The sequence below is a fragment of the Grammomys surdaster genome, unplaced genomic scaffold, assembly GCF_004785775.1.
Source record: "Grammomys surdaster isolate TR1022 unplaced genomic scaffold, NIH_TR_1.0 61, whole genome shotgun sequence".
NCBI classification, from domain to species: Eukaryota; Metazoa; Chordata; class Mammalia; order Rodentia; family Muridae; genus Grammomys; species Grammomys surdaster.
Genome location: NW_021604563.1, coordinates 6,915,049 through 6,938,299, shown reverse-complemented (window position 1 = coordinate 6,938,299; position 23,251 = coordinate 6,915,049). Strand labels below are relative to the sequence as shown.

The following is a 23,251-nucleotide window of genomic DNA, read 5'->3' as shown; positions in this document are numbered from 1 at the left end:
AAACCTGATAATATTTGAACAGCAATAAAATCTTATCAGATACAGGAAAATTGAAACCACCTTCTGAATCCTATTAGATAGACGTCCATAAATTAAAGCAGGATATTAGCAATGTCAGAAAGCTTACAATCATGGAAACTGAGCAACTCCTTACTTAAAAAATGGGTCAAGACAGAAATAAAGACAAACTTTAAAGACTTACTAAAATTGAATGGAAAAGAATAAATAATGTATACACACTTATGGGACACAATGAAATCAGTGCTAAGAGAAAAGTTCATAGCAGTAAGCACATTCATATGAGTGTGTGTGTGTGTGTGTGTGTGTGTGTGTGTGTGTGTGTGTGAAACTCAGGGCTGAAATCAATAAAACAGAAACATACAAAGACTCAGAGAAACTTAAAAGTGGTTCTATGAGATTCAGTAAGATTGACAAAAACTTATATGAACTAATTCAAACCATAAGAGAAAAATCAAATTAACAAAATCAGAAATGAAAAGAGGGACATAATAAGAGGCACTGAAGAAATCTAAAGAATAACTAGGACAACATTTAAAAACCTGACATCATAAAATTGGATAATCTAGAAGAAATTTTCTTAAGTTACCACTTACAAAAGTTGAATAAAACTGTTATAGGCAATTTAAACAGAACTATAATTCATAGTTAAGTAGAAGTAATAATTAAAAGTCTCTCAACTAGAAAGTGCCCAAGGCCAGACGGGTTTTTTTTACAGATTTCTACAAGACACTAAAGTAGAGTTAAAGCCAATATTCCTCAAACTATTCCACAAAATAGAAACAGAAGTGACATTATGAAATTCTTTTTATAAGACCATAGTCACCCTGATTCCAAATCCACATAATGATCCAACAAAGAAAGTGAATTGCTAATCAATTGTCCTTATGGACACATATGCAAAATTAATAAAATTCTTGCAATATGAATCCAAGAACACATCAAAATGACCATGGGCCATGATCAAGTAGACTTCATCTAAGAGATGTAAAGATGGTACACTATACAAATATCTGTTATTGTAATCTATCATATAAACAAACTGAAAGACAAAATCTACATGATCATCTTCTAGAAGCAGTAAATACCTTTGACAAAATCCAACACTCCTTCATGATAAAAGTACTGGGATGTTACAGCAAGCCCATAGCCAACATAAACTTAAATGGAGAGAAACTCAAAGCAATTCCACTAAAATCAAGGGCAAGGCAAGCTTGACCAATTCCTTGATATTTATTCAGTTGAGTGCTTCAGGTCTTAACTATAGTAATAAAACATTTGAAGGAGACAAAGGAAGTACAAATTGTAAGGAAAAATTAAAATATATTTATATGATGATGATATGATAGTATACATACATGACCCTAAAAATTTGACCTTGGAATTTCTACAGCTAAAAAACATTTTCAGCAAAATAACTGACACAAAATGAATTCACAAAAATCAGTAGTCCTCCTATATACAAATGACAAATTGAGAAAGAAATCAGGAAAACACATTTCCTAGTAGCCTCAAGTAATATTAAATATCTTGCAGTAAATCTAACAAGGTAAGTGGAAATCTTGTATGATAAAAACTTCTTGTCATTTGGACAACACTATAGTGACAAACCTTGTGATCTATAGTGCTGTCCTGTGTGCTTAATATACTAGGGCAATGGTGGCACAAAACATGAAGGAATAATCAGTCATTTACTGATTTGACATAAGGCCCACTTCACAAGATGTAACCACTATCTGACACTGCTTAGGCAACCAAGAAATAGGGTAGATAGTCCAGAGACCTATATTAAAATCAGATACTAAGTTTTTTTTTAACTTGTGATAACATTACTTGTCATAATATTTTTGCTATATTTATAGATGAATGCCCTGCTCAATCATCATGAGAGAAGCTTCTTCCTGTAGCAGATGGGAACAAATAGAGAGATTCATATTGAGACATTATACAGAGAGCATGAGAACCCTTGAAACACAGGGTTCTAAATGATTTGTTTCCATCAAATCCCTTCCTTTAAATCTCAGGGCATCCGTGTTCAAGAGCCAGACGAATAGACGATGCAAAGAGAACAGGGGCTTTTAAATCAACTGAGCAAAGCTGATATGAACTCACAGAGAAAGAAGTAGGTAGCATAAGGCCAGTATACTCAGTTCTGTACCAGGTCCTCTTTGTATATTACAGCTTTCAGTTTAGAATTTTTATGGGACTCCTGAACAAGTGGCTCTCTGATTATGGTGTCTTCTATTGGGGCTTTTTTTCTTCTGTTGATTTGCCTTGTCCAAGTTCTATACGATGGACTGTGTGATTGTGTGTGGGTCTGTGTGTGTGTGTGTGTGTGTGTGTGTATGGTTTTATTTTATCTTATATTTTATTTTGCTGTTTTGTTGTTGTCTATTAGAAATCTGCTCTTTTTAAATGAGAGACAGAAAGGTAATGGATCTAAATGTGATGGAATATAAAGAGGACCGGGAAGCAGTGGGAGCAGCAATTAGGATGTAGTAGTGTATGAGAAATTATTCTATTTTCAATAAAAGGGAATAAAGACCTGAAATTTAAAAAAAAATGAGAAAAATCTTTAGGCTTTCAACTTACATCAATGATTAAAACTTTAATCTGTAACATGTGAATATTAACAGGTACGTAATTTAAATGACAAAATGGACTTCGTTATAATGGTACAGAGGATCTACTTCCACCCAAAATTTAATGGTGTGAAAAATGTTCAATGCAAATATATTTTATAAATTTTCTGGTAACACTGGTCATACCTAGAATCAAGTCAGACTTTCTGACTTGATACAGCTTATAAAGCTTATAGCCATGGAAATGGATTCTAGAAGCATGTTTATGCTTCTTGCTGGGTGCAGAATAATGATATGCCTGTGAGGCTACAAATTTTCTACAGTATCCCCCTATTCACTTCCAAAGAAGTGGAGCCCTTTAAATGGTGAAGCTGTTTCTGCCTAATGCTGTATAAATGATACAGTGCTATCACTGAGTGCATAAAGATTTATCAAGCTGGTTCCCAATTATTTTTGCTTCTTCCTTAAGCTAACCCCAAAGCCAGATAGAGAGAAACTTGACTAGCAGTAGAATTACCTGAGGTTGTTGCTATTATTGTATGTGAAGGGTAATCTTCTCCTCTCAGAGACTGAGGAAGAATGGTCTCAAGCTCAGTAGCCCCATCAGTTACAGAATCATAGTTCCCTAGTTTACTATCATGTTCAAACTCAGTTGTTTTAGCTCGCTTTTTACTGGGACCTGCTTTTTCACTGCTGTGTGTGGATGCATTACTGCAGCAGGGTAAACTGTCATTATTACTTTCCAGTCCACTAATGGCTTTATTTTGTTGCTCTTCTCCTTGATGGACACTCTTTGTGGTTGTTATCTCCTGTCCTCTTTCACTGGTAAGACTAGAGGCACGATTGGTTTTGTATTTCTTTTTGCCTAATGGTTTCTGTCTAGGTGAATCCTTTTCATTACAACCAGGAAACATTTTTCTAATGAGTTCATCTAACTCAGGTTCTGGATCTAGTGACCTTTTTGAAATTAGTTTTCTTCTACAGACAGGACATTCCTTGTTTCCTAACCTAAGTGCTGTGATGATACAGTCCTTACAAAACCGGTGGAGACAGGACTTTGTAATCCGTGTGCTCCTGAGTATATCTAAGCAAATTGGGCACTTGAAGTTGTTATATTCATCACTATGTAAAGTCACAATTTTCACGTCATTTGTAGTTTTGTTCTGAGATGTTCCTTGTAAGTCCTGTGAACTCTGTTCTGATGTTTCTCTTTCTGGCTGATTTTCCTTTGCTTGAACTGTCTGTGACATGATGGCTTCTGATGGAGCTTAAGGCTCCTCTGATCTCAGATTAGGCTGGACTAGGGATTTTGCATTGTTATCCTCTGGATTCTCACCAGTGAGCATCACCTTAATATTGTATACTGGAATATTTTTTGCATGTAAAAACCTACAAAGATTAAAAATAAAGAAAATGTTAATTTGATAAGGCAAATAACCAGTTTTATAGTCAGACAAAATACATCTCAAAAGGCATAGATTGTGGACTGGAGAGATGACTCAGCAGTGACCAGAAACTGGATGCTCTTCCAAAGATCTTGAGTTCAAGTCCCAGGAAAACATGTTAGCTTCCCTCTGTAATAGAATCTGATGTCCTTCTCTATATGAAGATAAAGAACTCATTCATAAAGCAATTTTATTGAATAGGTATAGATTGTAAAACTACATTTTTCTCCATAAAATACATTTGAAGAAATATGTTAATCAAGAAACAGAAAACATTTGAAAAGGAAATGATAACATGACTAAGTGAATTTAAAAAGAATTTTTAACACCAACTATGAAAGCAAGGAAACTAAAGCATGCTGAGTCAGAATAGGAAAATCCCACCACTAGACAAAGAATTACAAGCAAATATTGACTGTAGAGAGAAAGACAGAGAGACAGAGAGAGAATGCTAGTGTCTCTTAGGCATGAGCTCTCTAATTGGTTATCTAATACATACTGGTCAGGCCTGAAGCCATATACATACAAGAAACACAAAAAGGACTCACTGGGTATGTTTTCATATTTACGGCTATGCCTAAGTTTCCTTGTCAAGGGATGAAATGAAATTAGCAGGAGTGATGAGAGGTAGAGAAAGAATTTATATGAAGTGAATATGATCAGAGTATGTTATATACTTGTAAGGCTTTATGAAACAATATATTTGTGTGTGTATAGTGTGGGGTGTGTGTGTGTGTGTGTTTGTGTGTGTAAAACAGTGATCACAAAAAGATCCTACCAAATGAAGAGGGAATAAACTATTATAAGTAGTATTAAAGGGAAAAAAGAGAAGAAGGGAAATGATATAATTATATTTTAGTTTAAATTTTAAGAAAAAATATAAAATAATAAAATTGTATACATTACAATGGCAAATAAATTTATGTTTGAAATCTCTCATTGTGGAAATATGCTACTCATTTTCTCTCATTTCAGCATCTTATATGTTTAATGCATACACGAACTCATTGGTACATCAGTATGACAAGATTGTCTGTTTGCTTTTAAAGGAATGAAATGGAATTAGCAGGAGTGATAAGAGGTAGAGGGAGAATTTATTTGGAGTGAGTATGATCAGAGTATGTTATATACTTGAAAGGCTTCATGTATATACATAAAATTCTGGTGAATAAAAAGGAAACCTAAAGAATACCTGAGAAAAGCCAACAAAACCTACATGATATTGTTTGCTGTGCTTGAGAAAATAATAACATTCTACCTATGTTGAGTAGATGCATCTTTGTAGTTGCTTTCAGACCACACAAAATAAGAGGACACTGTGAAGGGTACTCCTGTTACCCATTCACCATTTAGTAGGTAACAAATCATTTATAAGCTAGGCTGTGGCTCAAGGAAACGTGGCTAACCTAACAGGCATAATTCCATAAATTTAATCCCTAGTGTCATTTTCTCACAGAAACATTGTTATGTTGTAGGTCATGTAATGTCATAATATAGTATATGTGTTCATTGGAAATACATGAGAAAGATTTGTTACTGAACTACTATTCACAAAAAAATATATGTGAGAGGAGGGCAATGGGTTATTAGAAGTGTTTTGCATAGCAACAAAAGTAATATGCAACACACTGTATATTTTCTATTCTGAAAAGCCTTCCTTCAAGCGGATTATTATGATGAATGTCTCCGAAGTAAAGAAATATTTTTAATTTGTGAAAAATTTCCATGACTGAGCCAGTTTACAAAAGGATATCAACATGTTTCAAAATATTTTGAGCAAACCAGTGGAAAAAGACAGTGACTAAAACCATGATTGTTATGTATATAACTTTATATTTTCTCTTAGTCTGTTTCATAGTATCTGCACAAATTTTCTGAAAAGGACAAACTTACTTTATTGGGCATCAGAACAACTTGAGGTGACAACTTGATGGAATCAGTTCATTTGCCATGAAATGATCTGCAAAGCTGAAAACAAAACAAACAAAAACCAAAAAATGAATATCCCATTATTTTGAAATAAAAATGACTTTCTATTTAAATGCAGTATTCCTATGAAACAATTGCCATATCTTAAAATCACAATCATTAGAAGACAGCTTGTTTGTACAGCTTTCAGTCAATGAAAAACTTATCTTCCAAGTGACTTTTTATTTGCATACTAAGACTGCATCATAGTAATACAGCTAGAAAAAAAATAAAGGATTTTATTTAATCTGCTCAAAAAATCATTTAAGGGATGTTGGTCACAAGTTAGTTTCAGTCTTGGTCTGGGTATAAAAAGGAATAGAGATTAGATTAAGGGATTACTTTCACTCTCTCTTTTTCTTTCCTCTATCCTTCTTTCTCTCCAATCTAATGTTAGGGGAAAATATGAGAGAAGGAATAAAAAGAAAAATGGAAATCAAAGGATAAATGAGTAGACTATTGAATCTACTTTCAGACTAAAGAGCATCAACAAGCCAAATTTTCTACATTTGGTATGGATTTTGTACACAAATGTAAGGTTAGTTTGCTACAATATACTTCATTTATGTTTTAACTCTAGTTTAGGTATTGTACTGGCACAACTCATTAAAAAATGTCATGCTAACTTCCTGTCATTGAAAGCTGCTATTACAATCTATTTAGGATAGTTAAGAAGGACAAGTTAGGAGTCAATTAAACTTGTAGTCATATTAGGTACAAGTTTATTTAATTACAGGAATAAGCTTTATTTAGCCTCCTGTAGATGGACTCAAAGTTAAGCAAATAGTAAGTAGCTAGAAACAAGCAATGATTGCCTATAGACATAATATTGACAGATGGTCCTCAAAAGCTTCAGAGAGCTACAGAATATGACATTTGAAGATGTTTTATTGACATAAGGCTTTTCATGACAATGAGACATGAATGTTCCTGTCAGCACACTAACACTACTTCAAATATTATGGGCATTGAAGAACCTCTATAAGGAGTTTGCTTCAAATACAAGAAAGCCAGCCACTGGGCAAAATATTCCCTTGCTTTGATTGCTTACAGAATACTGTCCAAGCTATGGACAGGAAGGACACAAAGGAATTTGACTGCTTAGCTTTGGCAAGACATGGTAAGTTCATCAATATTCTGGCCTCACAGAAAAGTTTGTCAGATATTCTGGTACAGAAGGACAAAGATGATTCTCAAAAAACACATAGAAACCATGGGTAACTGTCCAGGTAGTTAACAAATGTTGTTATTCCTGTATATTTGTAAGCTGCCTGCTCTGCACATCCTGCTTACTCAGGTAGTATATCTCAGTTCTCTGACAGGGTTAAAGACTGGATAGTTATTGTCTCACAATTAAGCTTCAGTTATTTAAGATTTAAGAAAATAATATAAAGCCTAAGAATACATTTTAGGTTTTATAAATTCAAATTATGATAGATAAAAAGCGAATTAAGTATGGAACTTTGCATTCACAAAGATAGGATAGATAATAGCATACTTTCTCCAAAGTTGCCAAATACATATGGATTAGACATTGTGACTGTAATTCTTAACTGACATTTTTTCCTTATTGTTCTTATTGTATATAGTTTATTGATGTTAGAGGAAGGTACTTTCATTGGAACAAAAGGAGAAGATGTTGAAATATTTTTTTTTACATTGTGGTGAAAGATGTATCTCTGTCTTTCCTTGCTTATGTAAGCCACCTCCTGATTTGATAATTAAAAGCCTATGACCTATAGGAAAATTATGGATAGTAAGGTTGAATATCTGGCAGAGAGGAAGGCTGTCATAAAGAATCAAGTACAAGAAGATTTACCACCAGTATGTGGAGGAAGACAGATGTATGAAACTGAGGTGGGGAAACCAGTCATGTGGCAATACTTAGATTATTAGAAACAGAATAATTGAGTTATAAGCTAGATGGGAATAGTCCTAGCTTAATACCTAGGCATTAACTAGTAAAAGTAACCATTGATTTCACTATTTGGGAACAGTAATAAGTATAGAAAAGTTATATAGCTACATTCATTTGGGAGGAAGAGAGAACATAAAGGCCAAATGTTACAGGATAAATTAAAAAAAAACTGTAGTAAAATTGAAAATTAAAAATTTAGGAAGGTAAAGAAAATCCTAAGAAAAAAGCCACCCAAACAATAAAAAAGATAAAAAAATGAAACTTGTGCATCAAAAACAAGATAGACGAAATGGATATTTGAAAGAAAAATGTTAAGTCTAAAAATCATTCAGATACAAACATCCAGGACATATGGGACAGTATGTAAATCCCAAGTCTATAAATAATCGGAATAATAAAAGGAGAAGACATCCAGCTCAAAGGAACAGAAAATATTTTCAGCAAAATCATAGAATAAAACTTTCCCAAAGAAATGGTGTCTATAGTGAAATAAGACGTAAACACAACACCAAACAGTTGACACAAGAGAAGAAAGTATCCTTCACACCCAAGAATCAAAACAATGAACTTAGAGAACAAAGGAAGTATTCTATAATCTTCTAGGGAAATATACCAAGTAACATGTAAAGGAAGACCCATTAGAATAATACCTGCCTTTTCAGTGGAGACTCCAAATGCCAGAAAAGGCCTTAAAATACATACTGCAATTCTAAGAAACACAAGATAAAGTAGTAGACTACCATACCTCATAAAAATTTCAATCACTCTAGATTGAGAAATAAAAGCATTGAATAATACAACTAAATTTAAGCAGTACCTATCTGTAAGGCCTGTTCTTTTTTGTTTAAAATTCAGCTGTGATTTATTCTTAAATGAAAATTTGACAATAGTAATTAACATTAGCACGATAACAATTATTTTTCAAAAGAAATTATGACAGCCTCATGGCATGATTAGAGATTAATAAAATACTCAAAAATTTCTTCCACTTTTACAAAATAGAGATTTCTAAACAAGGTATTAGCAGAAATGAAGTCATCCATAAAAGATTAAGCACATGCTAGAGAAAATGTGGAATGAATAATCCCAGACTAGTAAATGAATAATAATAAAAATAATGCACCAATTCAACAAATTAAAAGGAATCAACAATCATTGCTCATTGATAATTCTCAACATCAATAGTGTCATTTTCTCAATAGAAAGACTCTGAGTAATAGACTGGTTTTAAAAAAGCATCCATCATTTTGCAACATTGAAGGAAAACCCCTTAACAACTAGGAGACACAACATCTCAAGGTATAAAAATGGAGAAAGAAATCCAAGCAAGTAGAACCATGAAGCACTGCAGTGTAGCAATTTTGAGACGTTAACAAATAGTTTTCAAATCAAAACTACTCAGAAAAGATATGAAATGATACTGCATAGTCATTCTAGTAAAAAACAAAAACAAAAGGATATTGCAATTGTAAAAATGTACACAACATGAGCCCCAAAGTTAAAAAAATACAATATTATAGTTTACATCACATACTAATTCTCACACAGTGAAAATGGGTACCCCAGTCTCTCCAATAAACAGATCACCTAGACAAAAGCTAAACTAAACTAAAAATGCTGGAACTACATGACATCATAAACCCAATGTACCTAGCAGATATTTAAAGAACATTTCACCTGAACACAAAATAATATACATTCTCAGTAGCTGAGGGTACTTTCTTCAATACAGAAGGTATATATTGATTCAAAGTAAGTTACAAAAGATACCAGAAACTTCAAATATCACCTCTGCATCCTGTCTGACTACCACTAATAAATCTGGATATAAACTACAGAAACAAACAAACAAAAACTTAGAAACATATGAAAACTGAACAACTAGCTACTGAATAAAAAATGGGTCAAAAATAAATTAAGAAATTAAAAACTATTTAGAATTGAGCAAATGTGAAAATATAACATATTCAAACTTAGGGGACACAAAGAAAACAATTCTAAGAGAAAAGTTCATACCACTTTTTTTTACCCAATTTTAAAGAAGAGAAATTATATTTGCAATAAAAGAAACACTCAGAAGTACTCGAAGATCAACAGCAACAAAAATGACACCCAGAAGTGGGAGACAGCATATAATAATCTAACTCAAGTTAAGATCATTAAAATGGAAACAAACAAACAAACAGCACATGTACAAACAATACTACATAGAATCAATGACATGAAGAGTTAGTTCTTTAAGAAAATCAGTAAGATTGATAACCTCTTAGCCAAATTAATTAAAGCAAAGGACAGCAGATAAAATTAATGAAAACAAGAGGCAAAAAGGGGGAGCTAACAACAGACAATGAGGAAACAAAGAGAAAACTAAGGGCATACTCTAAAAATATGTCCTCATAAAATTAGAAAATCTAAAAGAATGGATAGATTTCTTAATAAATAGAGCACCTATCTAAGGTCAATCAAGATCATATAAGCAATTTAAACAGATATATAACCCCCAGTGAAATAGAAACAACAATTAAAAGTCTCACAACCAATAAAGCCCAAGGGCAAGATGGATTCAACAAAAATTATATCAGACTTTTAAAGATGAATGAATACCAACAGTCTTCAAATTATTCTACAGAGATTCACTAATAAAATAAGTATGGAATTTCCATCAAAACAATCCAGTTGTACAAGAGAATTCAATTGAAGACTTATACATAGTTCCACATACCCATAGACAGCTGATTTCTGATAAAGAATCCAAAAATACACAGTGGGGAAAGGCAGTATTTTAAACAAATGGTATTGGGCAAACTAAATGTCTATATATAAGAGAATGCAAATTGATCCATATATATCACCCAGTACAAAACTCAGCTCCAAATGATCAAGTACTTCCACAAATGCCCAAATAAATGGAATCTAATAAAAAAGAAAGTGAGAAATAGTATTGAACTCATTGGGACATGAATAGACTTCCTGAACAGAATATTAGCACAGAGATTAAGATCAACAATTAATAAATGGGATCTCATGAAACTGAGAAGCTTCTGTGAGGACAGCAACAACATTATTTTGACAAATGTCAACTTCATAAGGGAAAATAATTTTTACCAACTACATATCCAATAGATGGGTAACATCTAAAGTATATCAAGAACTAAAAGAAGTGGCCATCATAAAAAAAGTAACTCAATTAAAATGGGGTACAAATCTGAACTCTACAAATGAAATACAATGGGCTGAGAAACATTTGCCGAATTTTTCAACATCCTTAGCCATCAGAAAAATGCAAATCAAAACTACATTGAGGTTTCATCTTACAACAGTTAGAAATATCAAGATCATAAAACAATTGACTTGTCATTATGGTAAGGATGTGGAGTAAGGAATATACTCATCTATTACTGGTGAAACTGCAAACTTGCACAGACATTATGAAAATCAGTATGGCAGATCCTCAGTTAGAAAAAAAAAAAAGATCCACCTCAACATTCACTTATACTTCTCATGGGCATATACACAAAGGATCCTACATTCTATTACAGAGATACATGCTAAATCGTGTTCACTTCTGATATATTCATAATAATCAGAATTTGGAAACATCCTATACACCAATTAATATGTGAAAGGATAAAGAAAATGTCATATAATTACACAGTGAAGCATTAATCACCTGTTAAAGACCACTGAAATCATGAAACTGTCAGGTAAATAGCTGAAGGTAAAAAAAACTTTCATCCTGCTTGAGGAATCTCAGACCACAAAAGACAAATATGACATGTATTCACTTATATGTGCATATTAGGATTTAAGTGCTTGACAAGTGGGTTAAAATCAGTATAACCACAGAGGTTATGTATAGCCTACAGGACTGGAAAGCAAGTAAAGAGCTCCCTATGATGCGGAAATAGAACATATAGTTATTTGTGAGTGGGGATTACAAGTGAAGATCAAATGGAAAGGAACATAGAAGAAAATATAAGGAGGGAATATAGAAATGTACTGCTGAAATGAAGGGGCTTTTGAAAGATCATATGGAAATCTAATACAATAGAGGCTTCTTAAAAATATAAACATATATCAAAATAGAGCAATTTGGAATCACCAAATAATGGGAGAGATAAAGGCCCAACTAGAAATTTTTAGTCAAATAAAACCCCCAGTCCTAGAACTGGGTTACATCTAAATGAGTTATTGGCCAAAGAAGACTCATTGAAATCCCCAAATAACACAGATCATTGTCAAGGCTATTCATTGCTCTCTGAAAACTGCCAGTAATCCCCTACTCCAGAAGACAAAACCTAAATAACTCATTGTTCATGGAGAAGTCAAGTTGTTGTCAACTTAGGGCTTTCACCCCTATGATGAATGTTCACCATAGTGGAAGGCTTCTGGAAGAGATAGGCAAACACCAAACAAATTACAAATATTTTCATCTTCAATGATAACCTGCTTGTGAGATATGCTAGTACAATAATTGCACAAAGCTAATGGTGTAATGAGCCAATATCTGATTAGTTTTTTTAAATTTTTTTATTGGATGTTTTATTTACATTTCATATGTTGTCCCCTTACCCCATCCCCCAGCCACCCCGGAACCCCCAATCCCCTCACCCCTCCTCCTTCTTCTCTGTGGATGTAACCTCTATCTACCCCCCCCACTCCCACCTCCCCACCCTCAAAATTCCCACCCCCTGGGGCATCCAGCCTTCATGTGGTCAAGGTTCTCTTCTTCCACCTATGCCCAGCAGGGCCCTCCACACTTACATATTCAACTGAAGTGCTGAATCCCTCCCTAAGTGCTCCCAGGCTGGTGGTTTAGACCATGGGAGCTGTGGTTGGTTGGTATTGTTGCTCTCCTCATGGTGTCGTAAATCCTTTCAGCTCTCCTTCAGTGTTCACTCTAACTCCTCCATTGAGAACCCCATGATCAGTTCAATGGCTAGTTGTGAGCATCTGCCTCTGAATATGTCTGACTCTTGAAGACCTCTGAGGAGACATCCATATCAGGCTCTTATCAGCATGCACTTCCTGTCTTCCACATCAGCATCTACCTTTGGTGATTGCACATGGGATAGATACTCAGGTGGAGTGGTCTTGAGACGGCCCCTCCTTCTGTCCCTCACTTTGTCTCCATATTTGCTCCCTTGAATATTTTGTTGCTCCTTCTAAGAAGGACCAAATCACCCCCACTTGGTCTTCCTTCTTTATGAGCTTCATGTGGCCTGTGAGTTGTATCTTGGGCATTTCAAGGTTCTGGGCTAATATCCAATAATCAGTGAGTGAATACCATGTGTGTTCTTTTGTGATTGGCTTACCTCACTCAGGATGATAATTTCTAGTTCCATCCATTTACCTAGGAACCTCTCGAATTCATTGTTTTTAATAGCTGAGTAATACTCCATTGTGTAAATATACCACATTTTTTTGAATCCATTCCTCAGTTGAAGGACATCTGGGTTCTTTCCAGCTCCTGGCTATTATAAACAAGGCTGCTATGAACATAGTTGAGCATATGTCCTTGTTATATGTTTGAGCATCTTCTGGGTATATGCCTAGGAGTGGTATAGCTGGATCCTCATTAAGACCCATTATATGAGAAAAAAATCCATCCCTGATTCTGCTCAGGTAACCCGTAACCTGAAAGTATATTTTTTATGAATCTATGAGAAAACTAAATACTATGTACTACTAAAGAAATAAAGCAAGAAAAATAATTTCTAATGACATTCTGCTATACTCATAGATCAGTATCATCTTCAGCCATGGTTAGAGACACATTTTCCTGCAATAGATTGAAACACATATGCAAAGACAGAACTAGAAAATATATGGAGAAAGAAGAGATACGAAACACTAAGCTCTAAAGGAGATTTCTTCACCAAACACTTCTCTTAAGTGTTCAAGGCACTCTAAGGAAAGCAGAAGCATAAATAATGAGCCAGCAAAGCTAGAAGACATGAAAGAAGCAAGGCCTTCTAGAGACAATAGGACTGACATAAGTATAAACTCAGCCACTGTAGCACCATGCACAAAGTCAACAAAGGTAAAAGCCAGATGGGGTTCCAGTGCTGACAGAAGTAGGCACAAGACATATGTCCTATTAGAGAAGAAATCTCCAAATGACCACTGTTCTCAAAGGAAAATGAGTTTGGTCCAGGAGATTCTCACTGGGTATACAAAGCACTATTCAGGCCAAATCTCCTGCCAAGTAATAGATGACCAGAGAAAACAAACTCAATAGTGTTTTGGAGGCTTTTTGTTTTGTTTTGCTTTGTTTTGTTTTGTTTTGTTTTTTTCCTCACAATGCTTTTTCCGGAATTTTATTTTTTTTCCTTACAGATCTGTGCTTGATGATGTAATGTCAACGTGCCACAAATTAGATATTTTGAAAGGAAATTCAATTGAGAAAATGCCTCCATAAATTTGGCTGAAAGGCATTTTCTTAATTAGTGATCAATGAGGGAGGGCCCAGGACATTTTTGTTGGTACCATCCATGGTTCTATAAGAAAGCAGGCTCAGAAAGCCATTGAGAGCAAGCTGAAAAGCAGCATCATCCATTTTCTATGTATCAGCTCCTGCATATAGGTTCCTACCCTAGATTTGTAACTGTCCTGACCATCCTTGATGATGAACAGTGATAATGTAATGTAAGACAAATATACCCTTTCCTCCCCAAACTCCTTCTAAAGGTCATGATGTTTTGTCACAGGAATAGAAAACATAACTAAGACAAGATTTTCGCTTATGAATTATGATTAAAGTATAACTAAGACAAGATCTTTCCCTTATGCATTAATGATTTCCAGTTTTATTTTTATAAGTACTCTCTAGAGTGAAGATTTTATAGCACATATATATGTTTTTTCACTTCTTCTTTGATTCTTTCTGTTTGTTTCTTTTGTCCTACTCAGGATTGATTGTATTTTATTTATTATTATTATTATTATTAAAATTCCCATTCATATTCTAAGGAGAGTGAAAGACAGGGTATAGACTTGGGTGGGAGAGGAATTGGAGAGTTTCTGGGAGGATTACAGCAGGGAGAAAGAACAAATATTTTGGAAAAAAAAATCTAATTCCCATAAAATCAATTAATAATGTTTAAGCCTATCCAAAACCAAGCATCTACCAATGCTAGTTTGTTATAAATATTATTTACATCAAACAATTATAATACATTGATGAATCTAATTTTGCTTTATCTTATTAGGAAAAGAATCGAAGTAGACAGTATATAGTAATTGGAAGAAAAAATATAAAAACTAAGTATAAGTATGTATTATACGAATGTTTAAAAGATTAGTCTGGGATTTTTTGGGACTCGTAAAAGTGGGAGTGGGTATGTCCCAGACTCCTTTGATTGCTCTTATGACCCTTTTCTTCCTACTGGGTTACATTGTACAGCCTTAATATAAGGGTTGTGTGTAGTCTTACTGCATCTTGTTATATTATATGTTCAACTGTTATCTCTGGGACACCTGCTTTTTTCTGAAAGGAAATTAGGAGTAGTGGATTTGGGGGAGAGGTAAGCCTAGAGTTAAAATATGTTGTATAAGAGAATAATGTATTTTATAATAGATGGAAGTTTAAAAAGAAGAATACAGTTTGAAAGAGTAAGTATTTTTATAGTACAAAATCAATAGTTCCCTAAAATAAATTTCCCTAGATAAATAAATACTTCTGTAAAATAAATGAATTCCCTAAAATAAATATTTCTATGCAAAATAAAACATAAATGAGAACAAAACCCAGAGAATTTATACTAATCTCAACATGCCACAAAAAGTTTGTGAGAAACAAAACAAAAAGATTGTATAAGCATGAAGATTAAGTTTTAGAGTATATGAACTCCATCTTTGATATTCAGGAGAATGTTGTTCACTCGGTAGGAACATTTGCCTAGGTTGCAGGATACCCTGGGTTTAACCTCTAGTACTGAACAGAATAGGAATGGGGTTCGACAGCTGTAACTCCAGTTTTGTAGAGTGGAAAAAGGGTCAGGAGCTCAAGATCACCTCACCTAAATAGCAAATCCAGGCCAGTTCAGATTTTATGAGAGCCATAAATATAAAACTATAACATATTCCTCTATTTAAAACAGTGTGATTTCTCATGTTTATCTACTCTTGGCAGCATTTATACAAACTCATTTAAAGAACAAATATTTTATGTTGTATTGAGAAACATGGTTTTTCATAAGTTTGTCAGAATTTTTAAATATGTAAGAAACCAAATTTAAACAAATTTAAATTATTTAATGACCTGCTTGTTTCCACTTATGTTTTGAATGCTTACTGCAAGTTATAAATAAAATCCATGACTTCATCTTCAAAACTGGGGAAAATATCCTTCTTAGTGATCATCAACAATGTTTGGATGCTGAAACTAAATATGGTTTATGGCATAAAGGTTAGCTGTTGTGTTTACCCTGTTATTCAAGGCCAGTGATAACCAAGGATAGAATACGGTCTCACACGGTCCCTCTAATTTTGTTAAAGCAATTAGCCTTTTGATTAGACAGAGCAAAGACATTCCAGATGATTGACACTGATCAGTGCTTATGATGAAAAGAGGAGATTCATTTTGAGAGAGACATGCTTTCTTCATTTCTATGGATCAGGGAGATCCTGGCCTATCTTTAGAGATAGGGAGAGATGTCAAAACAGAGGTGGAGAAAGGAAGGAGGGAAAACTAGTGCTAAAGATATTTTTAAAAACCCTAGTCATATTTATTTTATATTTACATAAAATTCTTATCACATAGATACACACACACACACAAACATACACACACACCAAATGAAGTCATGATACATGGCCTAATAGTGTTATTCTCAATAACTATAGATCATCTAAAAATATAATCCCAGCAGCAAGCAGTAGAAATTTCCTTTTGTCTTATTGGTTCGGAAAATCCAAGAGACTCACCAAATAATACATATATGATTCCCATTGACTTTCAATCCCTGCCATTTACTACATATTTATAATCCTTCATTACTCTACCAAGATAGGTAAAAAGGATGTCCGGGGTATTAGTAGTATCTCCATAACTCTTTAGTGGAAAAGTTACTAATGGAAGAGAATTTTTCCCCTCCTCTCACATAAGCTTAAAAGAATACATATTTTAAGACAGGAATGTCACAAATATGACAGGAGTTAGATATGAATTATCAAAAAAATCCCAACAAACAGACAAGCAAACAACAACAAAAACCCAAACCTTCCACTTGGTTCTTAATATACATTTCTCTTGATGGGCAGAAATCAGGTTTGGGTTTGGGTTTAATCAACTTTGAAGACACAGACTTTGAATGATACAGGTTGTTTCATCTGACTTATAAACTAAAATGTCAAAACATTTTCTCATATGGTATACTGATACAGGGTTTTCATCCTCAAAATGTACCTAGCTTCATTACAATATTATTTTCATTGTGGTTTTGATTATGCACATTTATGATTCTCTAAAAGATTATTTGGGAAAATATTGTAGATGTGACGTCTAATCCACATTGGGTTTTGAAGGAAAAAGGTAACTTTACTCCATGAATGTACCCTCATCTAATAAGCATTCATGGAAATGTCTTTAAAATTTACAATAAACAATCTTCTGTGTTGTTAACACCTTTCTAAAAAATATACTTCAGACTAGAGTGTATGTGGTTCTATTAAATGAATATTTAATTAAAGTATCTTTATCTCTTAAATGAATTCGTTACTTTGTGAAGATAAGCAGTAAGGAAAAACAATAACCTAGTACCAGATTTGTGTGCCTACATCAGGTGTTATATAAAGTCAGGCTTAACATCAACACCCACTAGTATCTCTGGTCTTTTTAATTGCCCTCTGACCAGATACTGCTTCCAGTTGTTCTGCTGTTGCTGCTGCTTCAGCCTGGTCAAAGCCAGCCTCCACCGGCTGGCTTCACCTCTAAACTTCCTTGAACTTTATTTGGAGTTCTTAAAAGATGGCAGACATTGGCAACAAAAACAGTCTGAACATGATCAAGATTTAGATGATGGTGAAGAAGTAGCATAAAAAAAGCAAACAAACAAACAAACATGTGAAGAAACAAAAATCAAAGCTAGTCAGCTGATTGTTCAGGCTTGTTTTACTTGTGTTTGAGAAGTATCTATATTTATCAAATACTAAACTAAATCAATGTTCCCAGGTCATAAACACTTATATTTAGCACCAGAATGAATTCTTATTACTTATGTGATGTGAGCTATGGTTTTGCATTGATACTTCCAATATATATTTAATATCTAAAATATTATCTTGCTATAGGATCATGCATGTGTGTGTGTGTGTGTGTGTGTGTGTGTGTGTGTGTGTGTGTGTGTTTGATTTTTACTCATTCACAGGGCTGTGAGAAGAAACACTATTTACAGAGCTTCCAACAAAATTAAATCAGATTAAATTTTTTTTTTGTTATATTTCTGGTTTGACATTAGACAATTTTGCATGGTTGCTTTTGTCATTTGCTCATAATTAATGAAGGATTTTTGTGTGGTGTGAATTTTTTTGTTTTCTTTGTGTGAATTTAGATAGCATGCTGTGTGCCTATTACCCTTTAATATAGTTCCTAATGTTGTGGTGATTCCCCAACCAGACTTTGTCTAATTAGAGCATATGAACCAGGTGAAAATTTCATAAATATCAAGGCTCAAACAAGAAATTTTTGACTCATAAATATAAAATTTAAGAATTAGCTCTCTGAGTCCTCTGTAAAGTCAAGCTGCCCTGCTGCCCTGATTAGCCAGCTACCATGGGGGTGGGGGGGTCCAGCCCTCCTACCACCTCTCCTCCACCTTCATCAGACTCCTGAATCATACAGGTAAGCTTCATTGCCTCCACACATCATCCCTGTTTTCTGAGCCCTCCTGGCTAAATCAAAGTGCCTCGATCAGCCAGCTATACCAAGAGGACCTCCAAACTCTCACTGTCTCTCCTCCACATCCATCAGACTCCTAAACCATACAGGTATGTTTTCTTCCCCCCACCCATCTTTTCTGAATTCTGAGCCCTCTTGGCCAAGCCAAGCTGTCTGAGTAGCCTGCAATTCCAGAGTGATATTCACTATCTTGCCACCTCTCCATCTGACCTGATCATACCTGCCTCTCTGCTACCCCATTAGAGTCCTGAACTGTAAGCTTCCATTCCCATGCCCATCTTAAATCTAATCATATGAATATGATATAGCCCCTTAAACCACCAACCAAATAACAGACATAGGCTGGCCCTAGACCTCCTGGGATATTTTTAGCAGATGTGCAGTACTAGAACAAGGGCTAACCCAAAAGATTTTTTCTACATGTGAGATATGTCCTACTAGTTGGACTGCCTTCTCTGGCCTCAGTGGTAGATGAAGTGCCAAGCCTGGAAGAGACTTGAAGTGCCATGCTGAGTGGATACTCAAAAAAAGGGGCACCTGGTCAAAAAAGAATGATTATAGAGAAATAGAGTGTTTGAATTGGGAATGCTTTTCTGAATTCTAGGCCAGCCTGAGTGATAAAGATATGCTGTGAGTCCCAGGCCTGCCTGGGGTACAGAATGTGAACCTATCATAATCAAGCAAAATAAGTGTGGAGGGGGAGCAGAAGGATAAGAAGGATGACAAGGAGAAGAAGGAGATGGAAAGGAGAAAAAGGAGAAAAATTAGGGAAAAAGGAAATTAATTGCACGATTATGCTTAACATTAGGCCCTAAGAGCTAGATCTAACTTAAAACTATCTTAACTGAACATGTAAGACAAAACAATATGTCATATAAAGGAAACAAGAATTTAAATACATCAGTATACACACAGGATCTTTGCCATTTTCATAAATCTAGAAATAAGTGAACCCTTAAAATATTGAAAAGGGCAATGAAATATCATGTTAGTCTACTACTAAAGCACTAAAACTCTATCACCATGAAAGATACCAACACCATTTTGAGGGAGATTCTGACTTCAAATTGGTGTCAAAACAAAGATGGTTACATGTTACTTGTACCAGGATGTACATGAAGAGAGTTACTTAAATTGAGCCTAAAGTTCTTTTAACAACAAGATAATGAAATAATTTATATGAGCTAGAATGTACTGCAGAGTATATATAAGAGACAGGTGAACATATGACCTCTACAATTCTCCTGACAATATAAAGGAGTTCATTTCAATAGATACCAACTACCAGACACTAACATATTACTAAATAGTACTAAAGTAAGATACCAAAACTCAAATAAAACCTACTAAATTTTTCTCAAGTCAAGAGGAAGTTATTCTTTTATAAAAGTCAAGAGAAAGTTAGGAAACATGTTACCTGGTATGGGTGAATAAACAGACTGGTGCTGCTTACTGTGGGCCCAAGGTGGTTCCTTGGAAACAGATGATGAGGGGATTTATGACATCATAATAAAGAAGCAAATCAAAATGGCTGCCTTTGGTGCCAGGATAGGCCTATTGCAGTCTATAAGGTCTCCAAACTTGACTGTAACTGGAAAGACAAAAGTTATACAAAACAAATAAACATGGAAGCAAACAAACAAGACCTCAGAAAACTTTTGGAGAACAAATAATTTTTGTCCCTGAAGTTCTTTTAGACAAGGACATTTCATTTTTGGGTCATAGTTTTGACTGTGGGATGGCAACCTCATCCCTTCACTAGATATATTGTCTTCTACTGGAGGTAGGCTCTTCATGTTCCCTTTCCCCACTGTTTAGCATTTCATCTAAAGTCTCTCCCTCTGAATCCTTAGTGTCTCTTACCTCCTAGGTCTTTGCTACATTCTGCAGGGTCCACCTACCTCCTACCTCCTGAAGTTGTCTGTTTCCATTATTTCTGCTAAAACAACTGCAGGGACAAAAAAGGAGAAGAGAATGAGAGAGACGAGGTCCAGTGACCATCCCAAATTGGGATTCACCTGAAGGGGAGGCTCTAAAGCCTTACACTATTACTAATGCTATGGTGTGCTTACAGACAGGAGTCTAGCATGGCTGCCCTCCAAAAAGCCCAACAAGCAGCTGAGAGAGTCAAATGCATATATTCATATTGAACCCATAGACAGAAGCAAGGGATCCCTGTGGTTGAATTAGAGAAAGGTTGGATGAAGCTGAAGAATAGGGTGACTCCATAGGAAGACCAGTAGTCATAACTAACCTTGACTCCCGAGATCTCTCAGATACTGAGCCACCAAAATGGCAGCATAACCTAGTTGGTCCAAGGCTCCGAACACATACATAGCAGAGGATTATGTGGTCTGGCCTGGCCTCAGTGAGAGAAGATGCACCTAACCCTCTAGAAACTTGAGCCCCCAGGGAGTGGGGAGGCATTGTGGGGTGGGCGGTAAGTTCATTGGAGACAGTGGAGGAAGAATGGGAGGAGGAATTGTTAGTGGGTAGATCAGTAATAAGATAACAACTGGACTGTAATAATAATAATAGTAATAATAATAATAATGAAGTAGAAATATTGAAGATTCTTTCAGATACTTCAGGAGTGTATAGTGAATATTGGCTGACTATGATTGGCATAAAAATCTTCATTCCCTGAGAAGTAACTCAATGGCTCAATGTTCACATATCATGCTGAGTCATTTGGTGTCCGGCACTGCTCACACCAGGAGGTCACGGGCAGCCTCGCAGGTGCGAGCAGGAGCGGGCAGGGATGCAGGTCACGGCGGCAGATCAGCTGTCTCTGGGTGCGGGCGGCCGGGCGTGAGCGCAGCAGCGTGCAGGGGTGTTCCGGGCACTATAGCTCAGTGAGAGCTGGGCTCTGTGGCTGTCCAGGAAATCGTGGCTGCAGCGTTGCAGGCCTCGAGCAGGAGCGGGCCAGAGCCAACTGGAGTGAAGCAGCTGTCCCAGAGCGAGCTGTTCAGTCGCGCAGGACAGGGCCGACATAGCCTCTCGGCTACAGCAGCCTCGGAAGGCCGGCCCGAGAGGGCAGGGAGCATACTGGAGGGTCTGCCTCTGCTCCAGCCTCCAAAGGTGGGCAAGTGTTACAGCTCTTATGGTTCCCTCTCTCCGAGGGCAGCCTGGGAGTGCCCACGGAGGGAAAAGTGTTATAGCTCTGCCCAAACCGCTCTGAACCGCAGAGCAGGGAGGAGAGAAGTGTTGTTGTCCTTTGAAGTGTGCAGGATAGCCTGCGACTGGCCAGTAACCTCGACAAAGCACTCCAACAGTGGAAAAGATCTCACACCACCTGTCTTTTACTTTTGAGCTTTGGGTGATATATACAGTTTTTGGGAGGAGAGCAGGTAACACCTATTGGTTTGATTTGAGAGCTTGGGAATGCCTTATTTGCATGGAAGGATTATTCCTACGTGATCAAAGGCCATGGACCTCTCTGTGGGAGGGGCTGTGGGAAGCAGAAGCTAAGAGAGCCAGATGGCTTTTGGAAAAGTTCGAAGTGGCCTCCCATCCTACTGGCCTTCTTCAACTAAGGTTTCCGGGACTTCAGAGCTTTCTACCAAGCTTTCTGTTTCTTTCTCATAGCTCACTGCCCCACAATTTGGCACACCAACAAAATGTTATAAGACTTTAGTTTACCTAATTACCTCCTGACATCCTTCTATTTCATTAAAAATCTTTGAATAAGAATTTTTTGGAATTTACAAATTGTACTAGTGTTTTTTTTTTTTTAGTGGGAGAGAATAGGTTTTCCTTTGTTTCACATTCAGTTGCCAAATAGTAAATGTTTTATCATCTCTAGTGTCAGAAACTGTATCCGCCCTAGCTGCCTCATATTCGGGGTCACTTTGTAACAGCCTGTTCTGATGCTCTGGTCTGAGGATCATGGTCTAGCAAGAGAGATAGTGGGGGTGATAGACGTGAAGAATGGAGACATGACAGGGAGTCTGATCAAGTGCCTTTTATTGAAAGGAAATCCTGTGTATTTATACCCTTTACCATGTTCCTTGCCCTCGTGGACAAGCAGAACTAAAGGTACTACATCATGTGCCTTGCAGTGTGGATATCACATGCTCCTAGCTAGCAGTGAGGAGACCACGTGTGCCTAGCTGCTGGCGGCACTAAACAGCAAAACAATATATATGAGAAAAAAAAAGATGTTTATAAGAGTGTGCTCAGCTGTTGTGGGTGTTGAAAACAAGTCTCTTGTCAGGGTATATGGCTCGAGGTGGCTGCAAAGATGGTAGCCTCTTTCGGCTAGGTGTTGGCTCCCAACAAGAAAGTGCAACATGGTTGGTCATTTGCAAATATTGTACATAACACAAATTATACCATTTATTAAATATTACCATGTTTGTGCCACTGTATCAGAAGTTATGAATGTTTTCTAAATACTTCTGCATTCATTATGAAGCTT

The 23,251-nt window shown here is 35.8% G+C and overlaps 1 pseudogene; it reads right to left on the bottom strand.

Annotated features, from left to right (window-relative positions):
* LOC114625473 overlaps positions 1-3,850 on the bottom strand; it is a 41,615-nt pseudogene extending 37,765 nt beyond the window's left edge.
* Between the last annotated feature and the right edge of the window lie 19,401 nt (positions 3,851-23,251).